Source organism: Bubalus kerabau, chromosome 8, assembly GCF_029407905.1.
Source record: "Bubalus kerabau isolate K-KA32 ecotype Philippines breed swamp buffalo chromosome 8, PCC_UOA_SB_1v2, whole genome shotgun sequence".
Lineage (NCBI taxonomy): Eukaryota > Metazoa > Chordata > Mammalia > Artiodactyla > Bovidae > Bubalus > Bubalus kerabau.
The window spans coordinates 12,066,209-12,074,095 of NC_073631.1; the positions used below are offsets into that span (position 1 = coordinate 12,066,209).

Genomic DNA, 7,887 nt, shown 5'->3' on the forward strand with positions numbered 1-7,887 from the left:
AAAAAGAAAAAGAAAAGAAATATTTCTTCAGCCACACTCTTTGAGAAAATGTCATAAATATGCTATTCAATATTTTCATATCATAGCATTGGACACACAGCTCAACACAGTGAAATATTGATTGCCTGGAGGGAAAAAAAGGGGGAAAAAAGGAAATAAAAAATATTACATCTTCCATCCTTCTGTTGGAAAATCTCGGCCCCCAAGCATGGGACCTAGTACACCAGAGACCTAGCCTGCAGGAGGCACTGAGGTCCACAGGGTCCTGTGTGGAGGGAGGCAGTGCCCACCACCTGGGGTGGAATGGCACAAAATTGTGTTGGGTGTCCTTGGCCTTGCCAGCTCAGGCCCTCCGTCACGTCACGGCTCACCTGGGGGCTCTGCCTGTCAGAGCACTGGATGGCTGACTGGATGAACACCAGCTAGGGGAGTTCCTGGCCGGGAGGCATGGTGACTTGCTGGATCTGGTAGAGCTGTTTCGAGGGGTGGGGAGGAGAGAGTGAGGTCACCCTGGGGAGAGAGGCATGCAGCTTCCTAAAGGCCTTGGAGTTGGTTGGGGCCCCAGATAACCCAACCAACACCTACTGCAAGGCGATGGAGGGAGGAGGGGAAGTGGAGCTCTGTGGGGGCTGGGAGCAACCAACACAGGAGGCAGCTTCGGTGTGTGGGGGGAGAGGGTGTGTGTGGTGAGCGGGGAAGAGGTGCGGGGGAGTTGCATTTCCAGGTCTCTGGAACTTCCGGGCTTCCACTTCTCTGGAGGCTGTCTCTCCAGTTGGCTCTGAGCCTTGAGCTTGCTGCATGCTGTTCCTCTGTCCGTCCGTGAAATGGCTGAACTGCTGCTCTTGCTGGCCCTCCCTCTGCATGATCTGTGAGCACTGGTGGCACGCGTCTGGGTCTGTCCCGGCACCACATGGGGTGCCTAAGGGCCCCCTTACAGGCTGGGCTAAGCGAGTACACTGCAGCTGGCTGCCATGCGGGGGCACCGGGATCTGCTGGATCTTACCTGTGTTCGGGATGCATCACCTGCATGGTCCATTCATTGCCACTCTGGGCCTGCTGGGCTTGACCATGTGGATGGGCCTGGACAGGCTGACCTTCTTCACCTGCATGGTCACAGGTGTGGTCTGGCACTGCTGAGGCTGTGCAACAATGATCTGCCCAGGCTTGATGGTGCTTGTGGAGCTGGTGGTCTGCTGGCCTTGCTGCTGCCCCGGGACTTGATCGGCAGTGGGCTGCTGAGCCAACCTGAAGCAGTCCTGGACAGGTTCAGCAAGAGTCACATACCAGCGCTGCTTCTCCTGATGCTTTGTTGGTTTCCACTCATCTCTCGGAACATCAGTGAGAAAGTCAAACTCATCACATTTTGTAATTGCCATGGCAATGTCATGCCTCTGAAGAGTCTGGCGCTGGTTCTCCTCTGTGTGGATCCAGGCCCCAAGAGTCAACTCTGTGATAAAAATCTGGGCTTCCTTGGCAAACAACACAGGGGCTTCTGCACTGATCATCTTCACATCGCCGGCCAGTTTCATAATCTTCTTAATACGAGCCAGTGGGAGTTTCTGTACTCAGAAATCTTTCACTGTTAAATTCCAGGTTTCTCCCGTGACACGAGGCCAGAAGGAATGCAGAGTGTGCTGGGCACCGCTGCTGCTAGCACCACCAAATCCCCCTCCTGGGGACACTCTGACAAACGCCTCACTGGGCAGTCCAGCGACCAGCAGGAACCGCTTCAGCACTTGGGCAGCGGGGCGCGGCAGAGAGCGGGGCAGGGCAGAGAGCGGGGCAGAGGGCTGGGCACTATGGCGGGGGAGAGGGGAGCATGGGTCACCGAGAACGGAGAGCAAGAACCGGGGGTGGGGCGCGCGGGGGGCGGGGGGGCGGTGCAGAGCGCGCATCATAGGAAATGAGAACAGAGAGCACCAGAAACCAGGCTACGAACAACGTGGCAGCCATGCCGTTTCCACCACATCCCCCCTTTACCCTCCCCCTCCCTTGGCGCCTTCCACAGTGATTTTTTTAAGTTGAAATAAGAGCAAGGACCACTTTTATGGTCTTGTCATGAGGCAGCTGTGACTATGATATGATTATGATCACATGATCATAATATGACTTTTCCTTTCTTTAACTTTAGGCTTATTTAAGTGCTGCTTTATTGTACGAAAATCCTTATATAATATCAATTTTGAAAAGCAAATGTTAAAAACACAAATCTAATAATAATAATATACCAATTGGTTCATTAATTATAACAAAAGCATCTTATATGTAAGATGCTAATAATCATGCAAACTGTGTGTGGGTAGGGTATATGGAAACTTTCTTTAGTATCTTCATAATTTTTATATAAATCTAAGTATGTTTTTATGACCCAGCAATCCCACTGCTGGGCATACACACTGAGGAAACCAGAATTGAAAGAGACACGTGTACCCCAATGTTCATCGCAGCACTGTTTATAATAGCCAGGACATGGAAGCAACCTAGATGTCCATCAGCAGATGAATGGATAAGAAAGCTGTGGTACATATACACAATGGAGTATTACTCAGCCATTAAAAAGAATACATTTGAATCAGTTCTAATGAGGTGGATGAAACTGGAGCCTATTATACAGAGTGAAGTAAGCCAGAAAGAAAAACACCAATACAGTATACTAACGCATATATATGGAATTTAGAAAGATGGTAACAATAACCCTGTACATGAGACAGCAAAAGAGACACTGATGTATAGAACAGTCTTTTGGACTCTGTGGGAGAGGGAGAGGGTGGGATGATTTGGGAGAATGGCATTGAAATACATATAATATCATATATGGAATGAGTCACCAGTCCAGGTTCGATGCATGATACTGGATGCTTGGGGCTGGTGCACTGGGATGACCCAGAGGGATGGTATGGGGAGGGAGGAGGGAGGAGGGTTCAGGATGGGGAACACATGTATACCTGTGGCGGATTCATTTCGATATTTGGCAAAAACCAATACAATATTGTAAAGTTTAAAAATAAAATAAAATTTAAAAAAATAAATAAAAATAGGAAGGTTGGCTTTTAAAATAAATAAATAAATAAAAGGTCTTGTAGGTCTTCATAGAACCGTTCAACTTCAGCTTCTTCAGCGTTACTGGTTGGGGCATAGACTTGGATTACTGTAATATTGAATGGTTTGCCTTGGAAACGAACAGAGATCATTCTGTTGTTTTTGAGATTGCATCCAAGTACTGCATTTCGGACTCTTTTGTTGACCATGATGGCTACTCCATTTCTTCTGAGGGATTCCTGCCCACAGTAGTAGATATAATGGTCATCTGAGTTAAATTCACCCATTCCAGTCCATTTTAGTTTTCTGATTCCTAGAATGTCGACATTCACTCTTGCCATCTCCTGTTTGACCACTTCCAATTTGCCTTGGTTCATGGACCTGACAGCCCAGGTTCCTATACAATATTGCTCTTTACAGCATCGGACCTTGCTTCTATCACCAGTCACATCCACAGCTGGGTATTGTTTTTGCTTTGGCTCCATCCCTTCATTCTTTCTGGAGTTATTTGTCCACTGATCTCCAGTAGCATATTGGGCACCTACTGACCTGGGGAGTTCCTCTTTCAGTATCCTATCATTTTGCCTTTTCATACTGTTCATGGGGTTCTCAAGGCAAGAATACTGAAGTGGTTTGTAATTCCCTTCTCCAGTGGACCACATTCTGTCAGATCTCTCCACCATGACCTGCCCGTCTTGGGCTGCCCCATGGGCATGGCTTAGTTGCATTGAGTTAGACAAGGCTGTGGTCCTAGTGTGATTAGATTGACTAGTTTTCTGTGCGTATGGTTTCAGTGTGTCTGAACATTACCCACCAGATATTTTACAAGGGAAAAACATTGAAAATTGCTTCAACATTTTCACATCTCTTATAGAGCCCAAAATGAGAAGTCTGACCCTGAGATAATCATCGACAAGAACCAAGTTCATAATTTCCGTATTCAGGGCACTTTGAAGGGTTTAGTGGGAAGCAATCAAGATGACTAAGGATGAAGGAATTTAGGATAAAAATTAAGGATAAAGGAATTTTGGTTTCTTGAAAGTAAGTATCTAACCGTAATCCTCACTTACAAAAATGTCTACATTCTTGTCTACACTACTCTGGGGGAGAGTGTCAGGCTAGTTCATCTAAACTTATAACAAGTTTCACTTGGCTATAACAGAACAAATGAACCTAAATCCTGAGAGAAAGGGTTATTAAATATTTTAATGGGTTACAATAGAGACCATGGGTCCTTCTTTGGAGCTATTTTTAAAAACAGGAAATCTCTTTAAGATAGCCTAGCAGAAGTCTTGCTCTAAAATAGAACGTGATCTCTAACATATTGTGAATCTTGTGTGTGTATGGCCATTGCTGATTCTCCTACTCTAGTTTCTTTGTGTCTCCTATTGGTGACCTTTCCTCTAATCTCTTTTATCTTGGGTTTTGATACCTCCTGTTTCTCAACATCCTAAGCAAGGCAGAGTTGCTGGTTAGCTTCCAACAGTGTCTCAGTTAAGAATGAAAAGTGAAGACAAATTCTCCATCCATAACTGAAACATAACACTATGCCTAATTTCTGGTTTTGAAACCTTGAGATGTTTTCTCATTTATGCCACCCACAGAATTTCCTTCTAAATTCTGAACGTGGTTTTAATATCCTATAGAATTCTGTCATTGGAGAGGAAGCCTTCAAAGGTTTTGAGATTTTGCCAGTTACTGGAAGGGTTTTATTGGCTGCAAGTTATGATTGAAATTATTTACTTGCTATTCAGTTTAATATGTTTAGAGACATTTCTAAATAGGCTGCCTCAGGCTTTTCAGTGATATCTAGAATAATGATGTAAAAACTGTACAACAGTGTGGGAAATAAAAGATAAGTTTAGAGGAAAACAGCTCAAGTCCCCAAAGAAAACCCACTCCAGTGTTCTTGCCTGGAGAATCCCATGGACAGAGGAGCCTGGCAGGGCTACAGTCCATGGGGCTGCAGAGTCGGACATGACTGGAGTGACTGAGCGAGCATGCACACACCCCAAAGAATTCTTTAATAAACACTTCTGTGTTTCTGTCACACACACTCTCCTCCTGTGCTTCCATCTTAGTATCTATTATCCCTGCATAAGGAGCTTCCAAGTAGGTGAGGAATTTCGGCATCCACGTGTATGAATGTGTGTATATGTGTGTGTATGCCTGTAGCATTTGCATATATACATAACAGACGCAAGAGTTGGTAGCACATAAGGCATATCATATGTACTCCAGACCCCAATGAAGATGAAAAATATGTTTCTGAGAAGAAAACTGGTAATTTGCATATAGATAGATACTGATACAGCCAACTCCCTGCTTCCTATTTCTTTCATCATTTTGAACCCCTGCAGCAAAGGTATGCCCAGGACCACACACTATTTTTTCTCCATAGTAGAAATTATGAGTTTGCATGTGAAAACAAAGGATATCCTGAGTTCACATGTAAAAACCTTGTGAGAAGAAAAATGCAGTATTCATCACTGTCTTCAACAGAACAGAAAAGGTCAAATAAGAGAGGATATTAAAAAAAAAAAAAAACTTATAAAGCATTAACTGAGAACATTAAATGATCCAACCTAATATTTCCACAAGATCTAATTGACAGACATCATTCCATCAAAAAGAAAAGAGGCTTCTTTTTATAATCCCTCTTCCTCAGTAAGGTTGGTTTCCATAGCCACAGGCTTGTCAGCCGGCTGGCTTGGTTAATGATGACCCTGGGGAGCCAACAAGATGGCCTCCATTTCCCCATCTCTATTTGCAAACCACAGCCAAACTGGTTCTAGAAGTTGTCTGAGAAGGAGGCTGTGTCCCCAAAGAGGCTAATACTGTCTGATCAGCAACATCCTCCATAAAAAGCAGAGACAGCAATTATTGCTTTGTCTACAATCCAGTATTCTCTTAGGGAGCAGCAACGGTGTCATGGAATTCCCCTCAGTCTGAGGAGAAGGGCAAACAAATCCATCACCCTATCAGACAACTTGGATGCTTTTTCATGAAAACCCAGAGGTCCCAGGGTTTCTTTCTGAACGTCAGCTGCTTTATCTATAAACAGAGACGTTTGCTTGGTTTCTTCTGTTCCAATGTGCTGATTCTGCTCTGTGACCTAACAATTTCTGTTCCACCATAAAAAGTTCACGTGGCCTTTCCTGCCTCACTTCTTTTTTCCAGTGGTGACCACACGACAAAGCATGAGTACCCAGAGTACCAGCAGGACACTCTCTAGTTTGTCAGGCCAAAAGCCCCATGATTTCTTTGCCTTTGTAACTCACTCTTTTAGCTCTAGCCTGATTCGGGAATGAAACACTCAAGATATAGAACACTAAGTTTGTCAAAAGTACATCATCTTTCAAAAGGACAGCAAGAAGCCTTTGTTGATCACTCTGACCTTCCAAGTTATTATCCACTTTCTCTCCTTTTCTTGACAAATTTAATTATATGGTCTACCGAACATCACCTCTGCTACTGTCACCAAACCCCTTTTTAAATACCTAAGATTAGATAACTATCAATACTCCACTGATACATGTCTCTTGAAGGTCAAAAATGACTGATTTAGGCTAAGGCTGATGAGCTTTTCTCAGTCCTCATTATTTTCTATCTTTTTCCAGCATTTGGCACAGCTAATGACCTCCTGTTATTCAAATTATGTTCCCTCCTGGATTCTATGATGCTGTCGTATCCAAGTGATCCATTCTGTGGCTGCCGTCTCCATCTCCTTTGGTTTAACTTTCACCTCCTGGTACCCAAATGTGTGTTTTCCCAAAGTCCTGACCTCTGTTCTTCAATCTTTCACTCCATGCCCAATCCCTCTAAAACTTCATCTACCTCCATCTTCAATTATCATCTCTATATTGATAATCTCCAAATAGACATTTGTGACTTTAAGTCCATAGCTCTTTTCATGGCTCTTTAGATTTATCTACTGGAAATTTCCCCTTTAATCATTCTGTTCTAACTTTTAAATTAAAATACCCAAAGGTGAAGGCTTTATCTTCCCAGCTCCTGAATCAGTTCACTGTCCACAACTTCTCTACTTGGTCAGTAGAAATGCCAATTTGGAGACCTGAACATTTGCTTTACATTTCACGTGAAAAAGTGAAAGTTAGTCGCTCAACCGTGTCTGAATCTTTGCGATCCCATGGACTGTAGCCCACCAGGCTCCTCTGCCCGTAGAATTCTCCAGGCAAGAGCACTGGAGTGGGTTGCCATTTCCTTCTCCAGGGGATCTTCCTGACCCAGGAACTGAACCCAGGTCTCCTTCACTGCAGACATATTCTTTACCATTTGAGCCACCAGGGAAGCACATTTTATGTGGTAAATATGAACTGATGGTCTCTTTTATGCCAGGCAGATTTCTAAGTACTAGAAACACAACCATAAGGCCCAATCCTTGTCCTCCCACTCTACTTACTCTATCATATATTTATTCCATATCCCTTTTAAATTGGGATTATAATACTTTCCCCAAATCATCTCCTCTTTGAATTTTGCTTTTCCTTCCCACACATACCTCAAAATTCTACTTATATACAAAGTTCTAAAGTAATCCTTTATTCCTTCTTCCTTTACACCCTACTGGTTTCTAAGTTCTATCAAACTTCCTTTGTAATATTACTCATGTTGTATGCTAAGTCACTTCAGTTTTGTCTGACTCTTTGTGACGCTATGGCCTACAGACTGCCAGGCTCCTCTGTTCATGGGATTCTCCAGGCAAGAATATTGGAGTAGGTTGCCATGCTCTCCTCCAGGGAATGTTCTGGATCCAGAGATGGAACTCACAGGCAGGTTCTTTACTACCAGTGCCATGGGAGAAGCCCTCATACTCAACAGTAAACA

At 44.0% G+C, this 7,887-nt stretch overlaps 1 pseudogene; it reads right to left on the reverse strand.

Annotated features, from left to right (window-relative positions):
• Window positions 1-215: 215 nt before the first annotated feature.
• LOC129658808 (nuclear transcription factor Y subunit gamma-like) lies at window positions 216-1,895 on the reverse strand (annotated as a pseudogene).
• Between the last annotated feature and the right edge of the window lie 5,992 nt (window positions 1,896-7,887).